Consider the following 18,714-nt stretch of genomic DNA (forward strand, 5'->3'; position numbering starts at 1 on the left):
TTTCAACTATGTCTAAACACAGGATATATCCCATCCGCATGGAAGACAGCGATATTATCCCCCATCCCAAAGGACTCGTCAAAGGACCCCCGCATTCCAACAAATTATCGAAGCATAAACCTGTTATCATGTGTAAGCAAACCATATTCGTCTCTTTTAAATATACGTCTTGTATCTTTTCTCGAGGACAATAATGGTCGTGTCTAGATCATGTATTCGAACAAGGATATTAAATAAACAGCATTCGTTTTCCGCATTCATTGATTTTCAAAAAGCTTTTGATTGTATTGACAGAGAGTCGTTGTTCTATCATGTTCCTGAAGCAACGATCGCGAGTTTTACAACATCTAACCGTTGCTTCAGAACTGGGCAATTCCCGAAATGTTGCGCTCGTTGTGTTTACACGTGATCAATTAGCATTGTCCAATCAGGGGTCGTCGCACATAACACACTGTAAACAAATATGGCGACCTCCATAGAAACTCTTTGTTGATCAAGTATGATTTCCAGCAACCTTGACATTGATCGACCCTTGAACTTTGCAACTCGATTGTCACATGTAGACATTTTAGCTATAAGCGCGAGACTTGATAATCGTAACGATATTTTTAACGAAGGAATCTGATAGGATCACAAGCTGGGCTTATACCCAATCAAAAATAGTGCCAAAATATGCGGGGTATTACGTGAAGGGCTTGATAAAATAAAACCAAGTACGAACAATCCAAACCATTAGACAAAATTCGAAGTCCTAAAAAAACGGTATAGGCAAAATAGTGTAATACGGCAAAATAGTTTAATCAGCATATGGACTGTTCACCGTGTACAAAATACACGACAAACAGTGGTAACAGGTGTCCGGAAGAGTAAGCTTAACCTGCCTGGCGCCACACCCGCCATAGTTGCATCCAAACTATTAGGCGAAATCTCGGTAAAATAGCGTGATTGGCCAAAAGACTATCGGTATGCAAAATGCACGTGATGAACAGTGTTAACGATGTAGTAGACAGACATAATCAGGGAGATTGTATACGCGTCAATTAAATATATCTAGAATAATAGCCGAGAGAGACATGTTATATTTACCAATCAAGTCAATATGACGCCCATAAAACTTTTTAAAGGTTTTAATAAGTTTAGTTCGCAAGTATCCCTGTAGTTGAAGCTTAGATGACAAATGCCTCGATCTACTTAAAAAATCAGAATAAAATGAACAAGCTCTCGCATAAAGAATTAGTTGAGACACAAACACTCCATAAGCTGGTGATATTGGAATGTTACTACTAATAAATGGAAAGTTAACAATCGGAAAGTTGTACGTAGTTAGGGCGAGATTAAGCCTTCTATTGAAGATGTTGTTCTATAAGCTCCTTATTAATAATGTTGACGGAAATTTCTACAATTCGATTAAATCAATGTACACAAAGACCTCAGCATATGTGAGGATAAATAGTCAGACATCAGTTTCGTTTCCCTGTTCACCTGGAGTTCGTCAAGGTGACAATTTATCGCCAACATTATTTAATTTGTACATTAACGATTTGGCAAGAGGTCTAAACGAGCTTAATAAAGGCATTGATATTGGTGGTCGAAAAGTTTGTGTTTTACTCTATGCCGATGATATTATTTTGCTAGCACCCACGGAATCGGATATACAAACGATGCTCGATTATACAGCTGAGTGGTGTAAGAAGTGGAGGTTGTCCATTAATAACTCTAAAACAAATATAGTTCATTTTAGACCAAAAAGGAAACCAAAGCGTACGTTCCAATTTCAATTCGGTACACAAAATATAGAGTATGCCTCTTCTTATAAATACCTAGGAATAACATTGGATGAACACTTAAACTTTGAAAACTGTGCCACAATACTTTCGCAATCTGGAAGTCGCGCCATGGGGGCTGTCATTTCAAAAATACATTCTTATAAAACAATAAGCTTTAAAACATATGAAAAACTGTATGAAAGTTGTGTTGTTCCTATAACTGATTATTGCTCTGGTGTTTGGGGATTCAAACAATTTGACAAGATTGATCAAACACAAAACCATGCAATACGTTATTTCTTTGGACTCCACGGGTTTGCGCCTAAGGTGGCCTATAATGGCGATATAGGTTGGACACCATGCTTTATACGACGATGGACCAATATGGTGAAGTTGTGGAACAATCTTGTATCAATGAGGTCTGATCGTTTAATTAAAGATGTGTTCGAAGCTGATTATAAAAACGAAAATGGGAACTGGTGCTCCGAAGTAAAATCCGTGTTCAATAGTGTTCAAGTGGGTCACATTTTCAGTAACAAACAACAATGTAATATAAAAGGAATAGAACAAAAACTTATTAATAACTACTCAAATGACTGGTCGAGCGAAATAAAATCTGTCTCCAAACATCGAACGTACACCAAATTTAAAGATACATTTAGTACAGAGACTTACGTCACCACCACTCTTAGCAAAGTTGAAAGATCACATTTAGCCCAGTTCAGGTGTGGTATTCTACCCCTGAGAATTGAGACTGGCCGTTATACTAGTCAAAAGATCGAGGATAGATTGTGTGTAATGTGTCATTCTGGAAGTATTGAAGATGAGTGGCACTTCCTTCTTCATTGCCCAAAATACAATGACGAAAGAAGAAAAAAATGTACGAAGCAATGACAAAACATTGATTAAATTAATGAATTACCCTCGATACTGTGCAAAATACATTACAAAGTCGTTTAATATAAGACGAGAATTCTTATTTAATCCTAACTAATTGTATATAAATAATCTCTTCACAAAATAACTACAAATATTTATATAATTACATGTACTTATTTTCTTTATTATTAATTATATTTAAAGTGACTAATAGGCCCAAGAGGCCGGGTGTTTGAACTTTGTCATAAGTTATATTGTATATAACATAACATATGTCACTATAATAAAAATTTCTTCTTCTTCTTCTTTAAACAAAGTATACTAGAATCACAAAATCACTATCCGTTGGATGATTTTATTTTCAAATTTGTCATTCCGTGCACATTTATTAAACTTAGTGATGGAAACGTATTTGATTTATTTTAAATGGTTCTTGGGATTTACACCAAATTTACTAGCTTTGTCTGTGATATTTTAATGATTTAATTATTTTAAATGTACATTATGTATCAAATAAAAGAAAAAAAAACACTGGCTCGCTAGCCTGGAGGTCACGTGTTCGATCCCTGCATGGGTCGAGAAAGTTCATCCGGATTTTTCGACGTGGTTTCCTCATGTCAGTGGCGCAGGACGGATGGGACGAAAAACTGAGGTCCTGTGTATACATTAGCGTGAAACCAAAATTTCCATTTGGCAGGAGCAGAACAGTAGGACGTTTAACCCCATTTCATTTGTTTGTAAATACTATATTTCTGCCTAAAATGTTCAATATTTTCTACAGGATGTGTGAAGAGAATACCCAGAGAGTACGTCCAACATTTTATAAAATATCGCGATATTAATACGGAGAACTCCCTTAATATTTTTAAAACTGTCTACTAGTATTTTTTAAATCAGCAGAAGGATACAAGGACAATTCTAACACCAGAGCTCAAACTTTATATTCTTGTTCGTCAATCCCTTTTCAGATAAAAAATAAAACAAAATACCACTAGACACGCCCCTCAATCAATAATATACTAAGCTGAATAGTTTTGTAATGTCATTTTTCAGGTAATGAGCGGTTGTCGAATTGAAGCCTCTGAAGAATCTAAAAGATTATGTAATCCCACTAATATGAAACCTGTTACATTAAGCAACACTAACCTACATTTCATCAACCTTCACTGTCTCATCTGTAATGGCTTTAATTCCAATCGTACCACTTATTGGAAACTCCAAATTATTCCTCACAAAATCAATCTTGATTTAATTACTGGAGATTTTGAAAAACTAATTAAGAGCCGCGAGTTCTTCGTTAATCCACTTCCTCAATCAGGAATTGATTTAACGTATTGTTGCAATAAAATAATTGACCACTGTGGGGATGTAACTACTTTAGAAGACAAATGTTCTAGTTCTCATAGTTCCTATTTTAAATATGGCATTGAGCGTAAATATTGTCTTAAAAATCACTTCTGTGCTGAATGTAATAAAAATTCATATCCAGATGTCTGTCAATGGAATGAAATGGATTTTGATGGCAATAAGGAGTTACCGCATATGGCATTATTATTTGAGACTGGGGATATAGGTATGGTAAGCGTAAAAACTTAAGGCACACGAAATATGATGTTTTGGACAAGTGCTGAATGTAAATCACCTCTAAACGATGTATTTGGTGTAGACATTACTAATTGTACCCTTCAGGAATGTCGAGGAAACATTCAACTTACTGATAACAAGTGTCTCGTAAAGAATAAAATCTTGATTGACCAAGATATTAATATGGACAAGTTTGCTGGATTATTGTCTAAGCAAGCGGTAGTTACGTTCAGTCAAATGCATATTACTCTTGGATCATTCAATACTACATTCTATAATATAACTAAGCTACTACATTACGAATGGCAATTCGCAATCAAACAGCTGCTTTTACAGTTAGGCAATTTAATGAAATATATATATCGTCTGCAGAACTAGGCCTTGGGAAAACTGGGATTTCTGGTAATGTTTCCGTGTGTGTACTGATAAGTATGCTCAGATACAAATGTTAATCGATGCCGTATTTATCATACTGTTGAATTGCCACCACATCAATCCATCAATGTATGTTCCGGTAAAGTGATTAGTAATTGTGTATTGTGTATTTGTCTTGTATTGATCAAGTTTGGGGCCGCCATAATCGGGCGGTAGGGGCACTGAATGTAATATGTTCCAATCCAGGGGCCTTATTTATGAAAATTTAAACTAAGGATTCAGCACTTTCATTGGTTGAGTTGTTGCCCAACTAATTTTAGTTGTCATGCATAATACCTCAGAAAAGAAGACGTGAAAGTTTAAATATGACCCCGGAACAATTATTCTCATTGGCCAACCACTCAACCAGTGAAAGGGCAAAATTCTTAAAATATTCTAGTTTAAGTTGTCATGTCAGAAAAGCCGTGAAAGTTCGAATATGATCATAGATCAATTATTCTCACTGGAATTAGATTACATTCTTGTAATATACATGTTTATTGATATCAACAATAAATCTTTATTTATTTAAAATGTTAAATGGTTTAGAAGACTTCATTAGTGCTATGTTTAGGTCTGTATGGTGTCTGCTTGCAACAAGTCTACGGGCCCAAGGAAAGCAAAGAAGAGAGAGAGAGAGAGTGACAGTTATGTATTCGATGTCTGGATATAATAATTAATATGGGTCAAATAACTTCACAATCATCAATTAGCTTTTAACTAAAACTTTTATGACATATGATTTGAAAGCTGTTAGTCGTGGTTATGAAAACTGTTACGTATCGTTGTATGGATTATATTACTCCTCACAAACATCAATTACCTCCCCTTTTTAAAAGTTAAACCACCTTTATTATATATTTTTTGTCGTGGTTATAATTATAAAATAAAACCAAGTACGAACAATCCAAACCAATCCAAGTCCTAAAAAACGTTATAGGCAAAATAGTGTATTCAAGCAAAATAGTGTAATCGGCAAATGGACTGCTCTTCGTGTACAAAATACACGACAAACAGTGGTAACAGGTGTCCGGAAGAGTACGCTTACCCTGCCTGGCGCCACACCCGCCATAGCTGCATCCAAACTATTAAGCGAAATGTCGGTAAAATATGGATTATATTACTCTTCACAAACATCAATTAACTTCTCTTTTTAAAATTTAAACCATTTTTCTTATATATTATTTGTGGTGGTTATAATTATATCGTTGTGTTGATTATATAACTCGTCACAAACATCAATTAACTTCTCTTTTTAAAATTTAAACCACTTTTATTATATGTTATTTGATTTGTGGTGGTTATAATTATGTCGTTGTGTTGATTATATAACTCGTCACAAACATCAATTAACTTCTCTTTTTTAAATTTAAACCACTTTTATTATATGTTATTTGTGGTGGTTATAATTATATCGTTGTATGGATTATAATATGTCTGTTATAAAATAACTGTTCACAAACTTCAATAAACATTTTATTAAGATTATTATTTTTCATGTTTGGTCTGAACTCCTGTATAAACGTAAGCCCCACCAATCACCAGGAACGCCTGTTATATTTGTGTTATTTTTTCTGTTCGGGGAAAAGACTAATTTAAAAACGAAAAGTACTTGGTTGTGCTATTAGAAATCTTAAACTAAACAGTTTTCATGTGATACAAGTGGTTATTTATTTACCAAGACCTAGAAGAACTGGTTTGGACTTAGTGTTATATAACCATCTTGATGTTTTTCTTCGTGGGTGCGACGCCTTTCGAAAAGAGCCAATTCAAGTACGATAGAGATGACCCATGTGCTGTGCTTGATAACGAAAGATAAATTTCACCTACACATTATTTTTATAAAATAAAAGTCAGGTTTTATCTAGTCACCGCATAATACATCAAAATGTAATTTAAAAATGGGAAAACGAGGCTGTTCTTTGAGTCCCTTACCAATGGTAAAATGTTTATTTTGTCTTGAATATTGGATATCAGAAGCCCATATTTCCCCCGTAAGAGCACAAGACCAGTGTTGATTTGAATTGACAAATAATTCGTGTTTTCAATGTCGAAGATTTTTGATGATATTGAGTTAGAGACTTAGCTACTTTAAATGAAATTTTCAATATTTTCATTTTGAGCTATTATAGCAAGAACGATTAGCTCTTTATCTAAATCTTACACAATGTATCTTTAAGCCTAATAAAGACTATGTGTATCTTCTGTATGTGTTTATGTTGTAGTTTGGGAAGCTATGTGGTCTAATGCGTACAAGGAGTGCAATCGCCTGTCCAACCTCATCGGTTTTCTCCAGGTCCTCTGTTTCCTCCACTGCTAAAAGACCCCTGCGTGCAAGTGCATTATTGAAATAAAATTGAGTCCAGAAATGACCTAGTTTGGTCGTGAATCTATGCCCCTCTCTATCTGAGTATGCCTATTCCATACACTGGTATCTAGTCTTCGGGTTTCCGATTTAAAGTTGATTAAATTCAGGTCTGTAAAAAAATATAAGCGGTTGCCATACAAGACGCGCCAACATTTTACAATAGATGGACGGAGAACTGCGAAAATCAATAGAACTAATCCTCTTTTTGTCCCAATGTGCCAAATTTAATATGATTTTTTTTAAAATGAAAAACTGTAACCTCTATGGCGTTTGCAAGGTTTTTCTGAAAAGGGGGATAACTTCAGAACGGAATATTGAAAGGGGTCGCTCTCTGATGACCGCAATGTTACACCCTAAATTTGAAATAAATCTGTTCAACACTGTAGCCTCTATATCGTCGGTCTTCATTAGCCCAGTCGGAATAGAACATTAGAACGCTAAACACCATTTTATTTCATGAAGTAATCTGACTCACATTTTCAACATAATATTCCTTTTTCAATCTTAAAAGGGCATTTAGTGAATGGTCTCTAAATATAATAACAGACAGCTTTATGGAGAACATTCAAAGGGTTTATTAACAGCAACGTTTCAATGAGGATGTTCTCACGATGAGAGCAAATGTACGTGTTTCATACGCTCTATCCATCAAGCATCCGTTCACTTTGATTTCATCCGCACAAAAAGTTTTGAGTTGCACAAAACTTTTATAACGGATGAACTTTCTGTCGTGTACGATGTAAATGCGCGACATATACGAGCACCAAACGTTCCATGTCCGTTATCATCCTTTAAACGTCCACTGTATCCTCTCTGCATCCTCTGGGCATCCTCGCAACTCACATCCGCTCCAGCTGAAAACGGAAAGAGTGAGGAAAAATAAGGTACATGGAACGTCTATACATCGTTAGTAGCACGGAATAGAAAGGATGTAAGCGTATGCATCTCGTATATAAAGTTTTCAAAACGGACAAAGCGTTTGTATCTGGGATGTATCTGGTATACTGAAGGATGTCTGGAGTTTGCCTAACCTCTTCGGAGCTGTCTTCCACTTCCATCCGCTAGGCTTCCGATGAACATCCATTTAACACCCCCGCTACATACTTCCCACGTTCGTTCTTTTCCGTTCTGTTTTCGCAAATTTTCGTCAATTTTGTCCATTTCTGGAGCGGATGAAAACGGATGGAGCCACCCCAGAAAGTTTGCTCGTCCGCTGTGTCCTTTTTGCATACGTTTTGTGTCCATCAGCCACTGGGACCGGGCCTTTATCCGTAAAGCTGTCTGTTCTTATTAACTGTGCCGTTTCAATGAGGATACTCACGATGAGAGTAAAGTGGTCTGTTCTTATCATCACTTTCACTAAATTTAGCCTTTTATTGGTAATGGAAATTAAGTATGGTCGCCCGCTGTGTCCTTTTTGCATACGTTTTGTGTCCATCGGCCACTGGGACCGGGCCTTTATCCGTAAAGCTGTCTGTTCTTATTAACTGTGCCGTTTCAATGAGGATACTCACGATGAGAGTAAAGCGGTCTGTTCTTATCATCACTTTCACTAAATGTAGCCTTTTATTGGTAATGAAAGTTAAGTATGGTATAAAGGGCCAAGACTAGTTATCTCGTTATCTCATGATGGACAAAAGTAATACCTCTATTTATAGCAATTCTCTCTTCCTCCATGTTCAACCCTTCTACAAGAGAGTTGTTGCTGACTTGTTGGTCTAAAAATCGAAGAAGAGTGTTTGAATTTCCATTTTGTGCCAGGGTTTGTTGAATATTCATGGGTTTGTTAAATATTCATGAATTTGTTGAATATTCTTGATTTTATGACGGAAGGATCAGGAAGTAAACAGACATGATTTCGGGTGATCGCGTACTAAAATGACGTCACTGTTCATTTATTTATTTGACTAGGCCTTGCAAAAAAATCAAATTAGTTAACCCACTTCAATATTTTTATTAGACGATTGTGACATGTTGGGCTCTTTGTGGTTATAAAGATTAACATCCCTAGAATGTTTAAAAAAATATTACAGTCTGAGAAATGACATGGATTTAACATTACAGTCAATTGGGTAAGAATTACTAGTCTGACTCTATACAGAGCTGTTATGTTATATAATGACCCCCCCCCCCCATCACAAAATATAAAATAGCTATTTAAACTTTTCTTTGCCCTAAAACAAGAACTGAGAATATAAAGATATGTACACAGTATCCCTACCCCATACCCCCAAAAATACATAATTCAAATATATCTAAATTTAAATAACATCCAAACCAAGCACTAATAATAATAATAATCCACTAAACTTAAATACTTTCAAAAACTAAAAAGTGCTACAAAGTCATATTACAAGGGATTTGTGAGGCATCTAGAAATAACTAGCATACACAGAAAACTAACAAAAGAAAATGCACTATTTTGCAGGAGTAATAAAAAGATGTAGAATCCATTCCTCATTAAGAAAAACAACAAATAAAATGAATATTTTGTACATAAAGGAGCAAAGCATCAAGATTGCAATAAAAAATATATCAGTGAAAATAGCAAATATTGAATAACATGTACAAAATATTTATATACAATCACAAGTCATAAGCAAGGGGGAGCCACAGTGGTTCAGTGAGTATAAGGCGTTGGTCGAGAAATTTCCGGCATAGTTCCCACATGTCAGTAGTGTAGGACATGAAAGAGATAATTGGGTACAAGCCTGGAATCGAAACCACCCCCACTTCATTCACTTTAAAGAACCCTTGGCAATTGAATTATTTGTCTCAATGACAGACCATCCGATCCAATGTGCGCGTGTTAACCATTCGCCCCCCTTGGGTTCCCTTTAAAGAACCCTTGACAGTTGAAATATTTGATATAAGAGTGGGTTGTAGGGCAAAATCACCCTAATAACACAGGAAAGTAGGATATTAAACCCTATTTCGTTTCATAAGCAAGAGAAAGTCACCTTAATGTAGGTCAAGGTTTTTTTTTGTAATTTTGGGTATATTTGATCTATATTTGGTTTCTAAATAATGCCTATTAAATACTTTATGATTTCCGACCAAATTCTTAGTGATTTATATGTTACTTTATTTTCTATATTATACATAAGTTTCTAAAGAGAATTAAAATCTAATTGTGTTTGGGGAGAATATTTAACATTAAAAACAAAAAATAAATATTTTAAAATTGAGTCAAATCCATTCTTTTCCAGAATTATAAAATAAATTGATGCTTGGGTTCTCTTGTTGTTATCATGAAACAAATACTCTTCCCAGGGAAATCCGCCCTAAAAAATAAAAAGTAGGCAACAAGAATACTTTCTATGGTTCACAATTTTTAAATAAACAATTTATTTTGTCACATCGAGACTGAGTCTCTATTTTGTTTCAACTTTACGTAATATTTATTGTGTCTTGTCCAGTTACAGACCCAGGCAGATTATTATGCTCAAATCAAATGGGTTAGAAGTCAGAAAAAAGTCTTTTGATTTGGGACTGAAGTCTCAAAATAGGTCAACTATTCACCCGGTTCATACATGTATTGTGTCTCTAAATCCAGATTCCCTTCTACATCATGGCAGTGCATATTTACTTGGCAATGTCTAATTACTTTTGGGCCTATTCATATGGATATTACCTTTTAAAATCTATTGAAATCTATTTGAAAAGTAAAATATTGTCCACCATTTTTTTACTGCTATTTACTGTAAAAATACATGAGACGGTGAGAGGATATCTGACATTTCAAAAAATGAATTGGCTGTCATTAGATAAATGATAACGAACAAATTAGAAAACGTCCGTGCATTACCATGTTTTTATTAAGAACAGAATGAATAAAAACGGGGGAATGCACGGTATTTTCCTATTTTTCTCGTTTTCCCTTATCTACTAGCTCATGACAGCCAATTCTATTTTTGAATTGTGAGATACCCTCTCACCGTCCCATATAATAACTTTTCAACTTCAACAGAATTATCAGTGAAATGAAATTCGATCATTTGTCTGTTATCGCTCGTTACATCAGTCAGATACATAGAAGGATAACTCGTGTTTGTCATGTTTGGCGTCACTTCCAGTTACTTCACGTGCTTGTTACACATCTCCCGTAACAATGATCTCTGTGTGAAAATTATATAAAAGATAACGAACAAATTAGAAAAAGTCCGTGCATTACCATGTTTTTATTAAGAACAGAATGAATAAAACGGGGGAATGCACGGGATTTTTCTATTTTTCTCGTTTTCCCTTATCTACTAGCTAGTGACAGCCAATTCTATTTTTGAATTGTGAGATACCCTCTTACCGTCCCATATAATAACTTTTCAACTTCAACAGAATTATCAGTGAAATGAAATTCGATCATTTGTCTGTTATCGCATCAGTCAGATACATAGAAGGATAACTCGTGTTTGTCATGTTTGGCGTCACTTCCAGTTTTTTCACGTGCTTGTTACACATCTCCCGTAGCAATGATCTCTGTGTGAAAAGTATATTTGGAATGTATTTAACCAGTTCTATCACATATGTAATCATGACTGACACCAATATTGTCCTTTAAGTAAAGGTCTCCTCATGACACCACATACTTCTCTATTCTCATCTCATTTCCCATCCCAATCACACAATGCAGCACGTAGTTCTTATTTCATATATATATACATTTCCAATATATATATATATATATATATATATATATATATATATATATATATTGGAAATGCCTTATGATCCCCGTAGTGGGTGAAAGCGCTAGCTAAGATGAAATTAGTTTTTTCTTTCTAAAAACCTCACTTTTCTATATACTTTTACCTGAGAGTAGAATCTTTTATTTATTTTATATATATATATATTTTTAGAATACTTCATATAAACCAACGAAGAAATGGACAGAGAAATTCTATAACTGTGCGAATCTATATCAGAAAGAATCCAGCGTGGGTTCTTATTCTCAACTGGTCAATGCCCCCATTGGCGTGCCAAGCGTGCCGGGAGGGGGGTGGGGAGTAATAAGTGGGTAGGTTGATTAAACATAGGACACATAAGAAGGTGGAGGTGCAGTGCCCATGGAAGATTTGGTTCTGTGGCACATGCTAGATTTGATTCAACGTATATCTGAGCCATGATATACCATGCACTGGCACTTGGTTGGTAAATTACAATATGTATATTCGGTTAGTACTAGTATAACAGTTTAAAATCAACTCTGTTTAGTTAATAGATTAATCTGTATTCAGTGAGTACTAGTTTAACAGTATAAAATCAACTCAGTCTAGTTAATAGGTTAATCTGTGAGTACTAGTTTAACAGGTTAAAATCAACTCAGTCTAGCTAATAGATTAATCTTTTACCCAGTAAGTACAAGTTTAACAGTTTAAAATCAACTCAATCTGGTTAATAGAGTAATCTCTATTCAGTGAGTACTATTATAACAGTTTAAAATCATCTCAGCTTAGTTAATAGATCAATCTGTATTCGGCGTGTACTAGTGTAGCCAGTATATTAATCGATATTCAGTGAGTACTGATTAGACGAACAGTTTTTAATATGTAAATAATCCACAGGTCCAGCCAGCTATATGGTTTTTACTGCGAGCCCTTCGCTTTTCTACATAAAGCAAGCGGAAAAAATGAAATGAAATGGGGTTTAACGTCCTACTGTTCTGCTCCTATGCTGGGCTAATGAAGACGGGCATACGCCATACAGTGTACTATGAGGGAAATTTTGCCCGTGCAGCGGCACTATCGCCTACTCTTACATCGAATTCCAACTTCCAAGGGATCTTTTACGTGCATTCTAATGTATACACGAGACCTCGGTTTTTGTCTCATCCGAAGGACTAGACAGCTGTCCTGGTCAGGCCCTTCGTCCTGCATCACTGACAAGGGGGAACCACGCCGGAAAATCTGGATGAACTTTCTCAGCCAATGCAGAGATCGAACACCAGACCTCCAGGCTAGCGAGCCAGTGTCTTACCCACCTAGACACGTGATCCCTTCCCCACGTGAAGATGACCAGCACTCTCTTCTCACGACAGCGATTTTATAAGTGATATGCAAGGACTCTTTTATTCTGTGTTTTTACCAATTTTGAGGTGACTTTTGATGTGTAAATAATTTAATTAAATCAACCTGTCCATAATATCATATTAATGTATTGGACGTTAAATCTTTAATAAACAACAACAACGAGTACTAGTTTAACAGTTTAACATCATATCATTTTAGTTAATAGATCAATCGGTATGCGATGACTAATGGTAAAATCATCTTAGTTATAGTTAATAGATTAATATGTATTCGGACAGTATTAATGTAACAGGGTTTTGTTTTTTCCCAAATGTCGTCGTTGATAACTTCTTAGATAACTATGTGAATAGTGACGTAATGGATCAACCGATTACTGGGACTGAAATAAGAGAAAATAGTAAAGATACATTATGGGAGATTAGACAAAGAGCTGCCAGTTCTCACTATAATAGTTAAAAACTAGACAATTTAAAGGGAATTTGGTGAAAATTTCAGTCGATTGAATTTTAGCGATTGAATTTTCGACCTAGCCTCGATCATCATTACTAAAGTCAGCACGATAAAAGCATAGTCTCGATTATCAATAGTCTAGATTTAGCTCTTGCATAATGCATGTTTAAACAGTTACCTTCAAATAAAGCACCAGCTTGTGCCAACATTAAAAATGAGATTCTAAAATATTTTGAGACTGAACTTATACCATATCTACTTAAAATATTTAATAACATTCTTGTTTCTAGATATTACCCGTCATCTTCGGCCGTTGGGAATATCGTACCGGTTTTCAAAAAAGAGAAACTGAACAACCCCGATAATTTTAGAGAAATTACAATTGTATCTTGTTTGGGGAAATTTGATAAACACAATAACAACATATTGAAACAACGACTTTATGGATAACAATCACTAGCAACTTTAATAGTGCAACATTTCAACAAGTATATCCTCTTGTCGTTTCCAAGCACAAGGTAAACGATGATATGATGCAAAAAGCTTGGAGTGAGCATTCATGTAAAAGGAGCCACAAAGACCAAAATTGATATTCTGTTTAAAAAACATATAAAAAACAAAGACTGTATAAATGGAGTTATTCCAATTCTTGTCGGATTCGAGCGTTATCAAACAGTTTGTTTCTTGCATTTATGAGGCCCAGCAGCCTCTGAAAGCTCGTATGTTTAAATGGTAGTATCCAATCCAACGTGTACACGGGACAACGTTTTTTGTACAATCCGAACGACTAGACACTGTTCCTTGCCAGGCATTTCGTACTGCACCATTAATAAAGGGAAACAGCCTGGAAACTCCCGCCATCACCATTATGGGTGGCCGGTACTTTCTACTACTTTTTAGTGAACTCGCGCCTCATTCACTGAGGAACCATAAGTTTTATCAGTTCATTATTCCATCTGTAGCATTACGTCTATATGGGACCCCGGCCTGGATAATATAATTAAAAACAGTTTATTATCTCTATTAAAATCTATAGCCCGTATAGGAATCAGGATACTTAGCCATCATAAATTGGTTACTTCGGAGAGCCCAAAATATCTCTTTAACATAAGCAACTTAGCAGGCTATGGTAACCAACAAAAAATAAGGAAAAATACTAACACCCTACATTTAGGTAGGAATCACCCCAGATATATCCGTGCTTATTTGTCACATTACACTGGATAACCATATCATCATCACTCGTCAGGTTAACCATCATCACAGTATCAGGTCCTAAAACTTTAAATCTACCATTCTTTACTCGGGGATCTGTTACCTCTGCAAAAATATAATAAATCTCTATATATAACATTTGAAGGTTGAAAAAAACCTTGCAATCAGCAGATTTAGCTCTTGCATAATGCATCTTTAAACATTATTAAAATCTTGGAAATGACAATCAATGAAACTCCCCAGGCCAGTTCAGTTCTACAAATATCTATAATGTGTTTACTTACTTGCTAAAGGAACACCATTAATAAACCATTTTGTATCTGGCTCTGGATTACCCTGAGCCTTACATACAAAAGTTGCAGAACCACCAATGCCAACTTCTACATCGTCTGGACCATTATCTGTCCAGTATGGTCTTGCTGAGAAATAAAACCCATAATATTTGTTATTATTATTGACTGACAACCGAGTTATTTTGGGACAAACACCCGATAAACATTTATATTTCAAAAATTTACTTTGTTCACCTACGAGGTTAACCAGAAGACTATGTACACCTCATACACACACAGTTAGGGTTGCATAAATAATAACAGACTGTATGATCTGCAGTGAGATCAACAAGCTACCCAATCCCCATTCAAAGACTCACAGAGGACATACGCGACCTGCAAGATCAAAAATAAGAAAATTTCTTACATTCAACACGTAAAGAAAATAAATTACGTGCCGCTTGAGGACTTATGGAATTGGTAGCCAAACATTCATATTCTCCAGCATCGCTATCCAACAGCTTCGGAAAAACCAATTCTTGGCCAAAACTAGTTATCTGAATTCCTTCTGGCATAGCTCCACCTTTGGTTCTTGTCCAATGTATATCAGGGGTAGGGCTAAAATAAATTCAAACAAGTACGATCGTACTATGGACCAGAAACTGACCATGTTGTAAGGGCGTTGTGACCCATGAACAAGATCCCGTCCGGGCCCCGAAAAACAATATTTATATATCGAGAGGGTGGGTTGGCAGTCCCTCCCAGTGTCACCGGGCAATAGTGGGCTGCGTGGAACATGTTTGAGTCGATTTGTAGCATATCTGACCCACGGTATATGATTGACACTGGTTGAGCATTATGATTATGATTATAATGTTGAAAACCGCATGATTTTTTGCCATTTGCGAGTAGGCGCAAAAACTCAAAGGGGGCGCACAAACCCTAAACCATGACGCAAAGCTCGTCATTGCACCCCTCTCACCAAAAATCTAATTCACCAAAGCGATGGAAAATTGTTCAAAGAACAAGTTTGCCAATTTTCATGTCGATCGGACTTGAATTGGCTGAGTCTTAGGCTTTTTCAAAAAACGTCACCCAAAGAAGAACAAGAACAAGGAAAGTAGCGGTTAGCGACCAGTTCCTAGAAACATGAAAATAATTGAAACCCGTGTACACATTGGTATGTGCATACATTTTTTTCGAAGGAAGAATTGATAGAAATACTGTAGTACTGGCAAAATTCTCTTTACTATCATTACACATCTGACAATAGTAAATAAAATTAACAGTATGTTATTCTCAAAATGACTGTATTGTGGTTTTTGTATTCTTTTAAAATCACTTACTTTCCAGAGAAAATACACTTTAGTTTAAACTCTTCCCCACGAAGACCGTAATGATCAGCAGGTGACGCCCACATATAGGTTACAGTATGCAAAGTCTCCACAGCTAAAATATAAAATTCAAACGACTTTTCAGTTATAAACAAATACATTATCTGTAATATGTTCTGTAGCAAACCAGCAGCCTAAATAAAATCTTTTTCTTGTTTGTCTCAATATTATTTGCAAAACACAAAACTAAATATCCTTTAGTATTTTCAAACAAATAACAGCGATTGTTTTTCTCAAGATCACATATGGCAATCGTTGACTTCTTTTGCAAACGATTTCTTCAAATAAAATGTTTGTCCACCGAGGAAAGGTTAACACACACAAAAAATGTTGAATTCCACAAAAAGGAGAATTCCACAAAAAGCAGAATTCCACAAATTAAAGATGCCTTCTTCCCACGTACAACTCTGCGATTTGATATATTTGGACTAAAACATATTTAAACTAATTCATATATCTAAAGCTTTTTTTTAAAGCCCTTTAAAACATTTCAATGAGAAGAAAATCACCCCAAGCTGTAAATTTAAGCAGCTTTGTTTGTAACATGACTTGATTGGGGAGAATCTATTTTCAGCTTGTACAGTTTGTCGTTATTAGCTGAATATTTATCATATCTATGCTAAATTCTTAGATTATCCTCTGCCAACAACTTTTTCCTCCAATTAATTGCAATGTCTGCAGTATGTTTAAGTCTCTTAATGTTCTCACAGCTTGTGATCCCCTTATCTATATCTGAGAATCTAGTATTTTTTTTTAGTAAGATTGGGTGCATCTACTTTCCATATGTAGCATATTTGACATAATTTTATTGGAAATTTTAATGGGAATTTATCTTTAAACAAATAAATATCGGAATCAAAATATTCACTGTAAATTTGAAAATAAGGGTGTTTAACTTAAATACTTACTTCCTCTGGGTTGGATAAAATTTGGAACTCCAGACACAACTTTTCGTACATCTTGATTTAAAGCAATACATGTATAAGCACGACCATATTGTCTGTCCTCAGCCTTTACATTGGTTATTCGTAGACGAGCTTATGAAAGAAAAACCACATTGTTCATAGAGGCAAAATTAATCATCTCCGAAATATGCTCGATTAAAAGGGCTAAACCTGTACGTAGCTCAATATTTTCATAAAATACGAAATTATTAAAATCGAATTAAAAAATTGAACATTGGACCATTTCAATCAATATTTCAATCAAAATATTGATGTCGTTATCTTGCCCTGAAATTATGGATTCCTTATGTCGAATATTTAAGATATAATGAACATGTTAAAATCAGAACACGAGTGCCATTTGTAATGAACAAAGAAAATTATGTCCAATGCAGAAGTAATTAGTAATGGCTGATTCACAAACGATAAAATCATAATAAAGAAAACGGACTTATCAAGAGTGAAAGACCGCTGTTTAATTTGGACTATTTGCGTAGTTCACCGAACAATATTGATTAGATATTACAATAACAAATTTCAAAAATTGAATATAAATCACTTTATATTACATTAATATGTGCGTTTAGACCCATTTTCGTCTATTTAAAAGTTCTAAAAATTAGAGCCATGCCCTCTTTAACGAAATAACAGATAATGAAGGATAACTAGACAACCAAACAAGAATATAGACAGGAGCCTGTCATAACCCCCTAAACGCCCTTTTCAATATCGCATTCTCAGGTACAGATAACCCTACTAAGCAATCCAAAATTTACACGATTCCACTATTTACAAACTTGATAAGACTCTTTCTTATTCCACAATGGGCAATCCCACGTAGTTTGTAAACAGAAAGATATTGGTAAACACTTTAAAAACTTTATGAAAAAATGGTTGCCATGCAAGATACGCCCACATTGTTCAAGACATGGACAGAAAACCAGCTGGTAAAGCATACAATAAGCAATCATAATCCAGGGTGTTACAGTCCGACATGTTTCAATATCAAAAGGAACAAAAGGAACCAAAATCTTTTGGATACAAACATACATTTTAAGTTTCATCAAAATCGGAAACAAATTGTGACCTCTAGAGTGTCCACAAACTAACGACACAATTTTTTTACAATTGGGGCCATAATACATGATGTTACTATCCGATGCATGCCAATATCTTTGGGATATAAATCTATTTGAAGGTTCTCAAAATCGGATAAAATTGTGACATCCGCTCCAGCTGAAAACGGAAAGAGTGAGGAAAAATAAGGTACATGGAACGTCTATACATCGTTAGTAGCACGGAATAGAAAGGATGTAAGCGTATGCATCTCGTATATAAAGTTTTCAAAACGGACAAAGCGTTTGTATCAGGGATGTATCTGGTATACTGAAGGATGTCTGGA

At 35.2% G+C, this 18,714-nt stretch overlaps 1 long non-coding RNA gene across 3 annotated transcripts; it reads right to left on the reverse strand.

Moving 5' to 3' along the window:
- Nucleotides 1–13,200: 13,200 nt before the first annotated feature.
- On the reverse strand, nucleotides 13,201–17,408 carry LOC130013530 (uncharacterized). Of its 3 annotated transcripts, none has more exons than XR_008788705.1 (6): nucleotides 17,277–17,408; nucleotides 16,321–16,423; nucleotides 15,402–15,592; nucleotides 14,987–15,121; nucleotides 14,649–14,807; nucleotides 13,201–13,416 (listed from the first exon to the last, which is right to left on the reverse strand). It is a non-coding gene; the product is annotated as an uncharacterized LOC130013530 (long non-coding RNA). The 3 variants fall into 3 exon arrangements; XR_008788706.1 differs by lacking the exon at nucleotides 17,277–17,408 and adding an exon at nucleotides 16,689–16,823; XR_008788704.1 differs by lacking the exon at nucleotides 17,277–17,408 and having other exon boundaries at nucleotides 16,321–16,820.
- Nucleotides 17,409–18,714: the final 1,306 nt, after the last annotated feature.

Source organism: Patella vulgata, chromosome 7, assembly GCF_932274485.2.
Source record: "Patella vulgata chromosome 7, xgPatVulg1.2, whole genome shotgun sequence".
Lineage (NCBI taxonomy): Eukaryota > Metazoa > Mollusca > Gastropoda > Patellidae > Patella > Patella vulgata.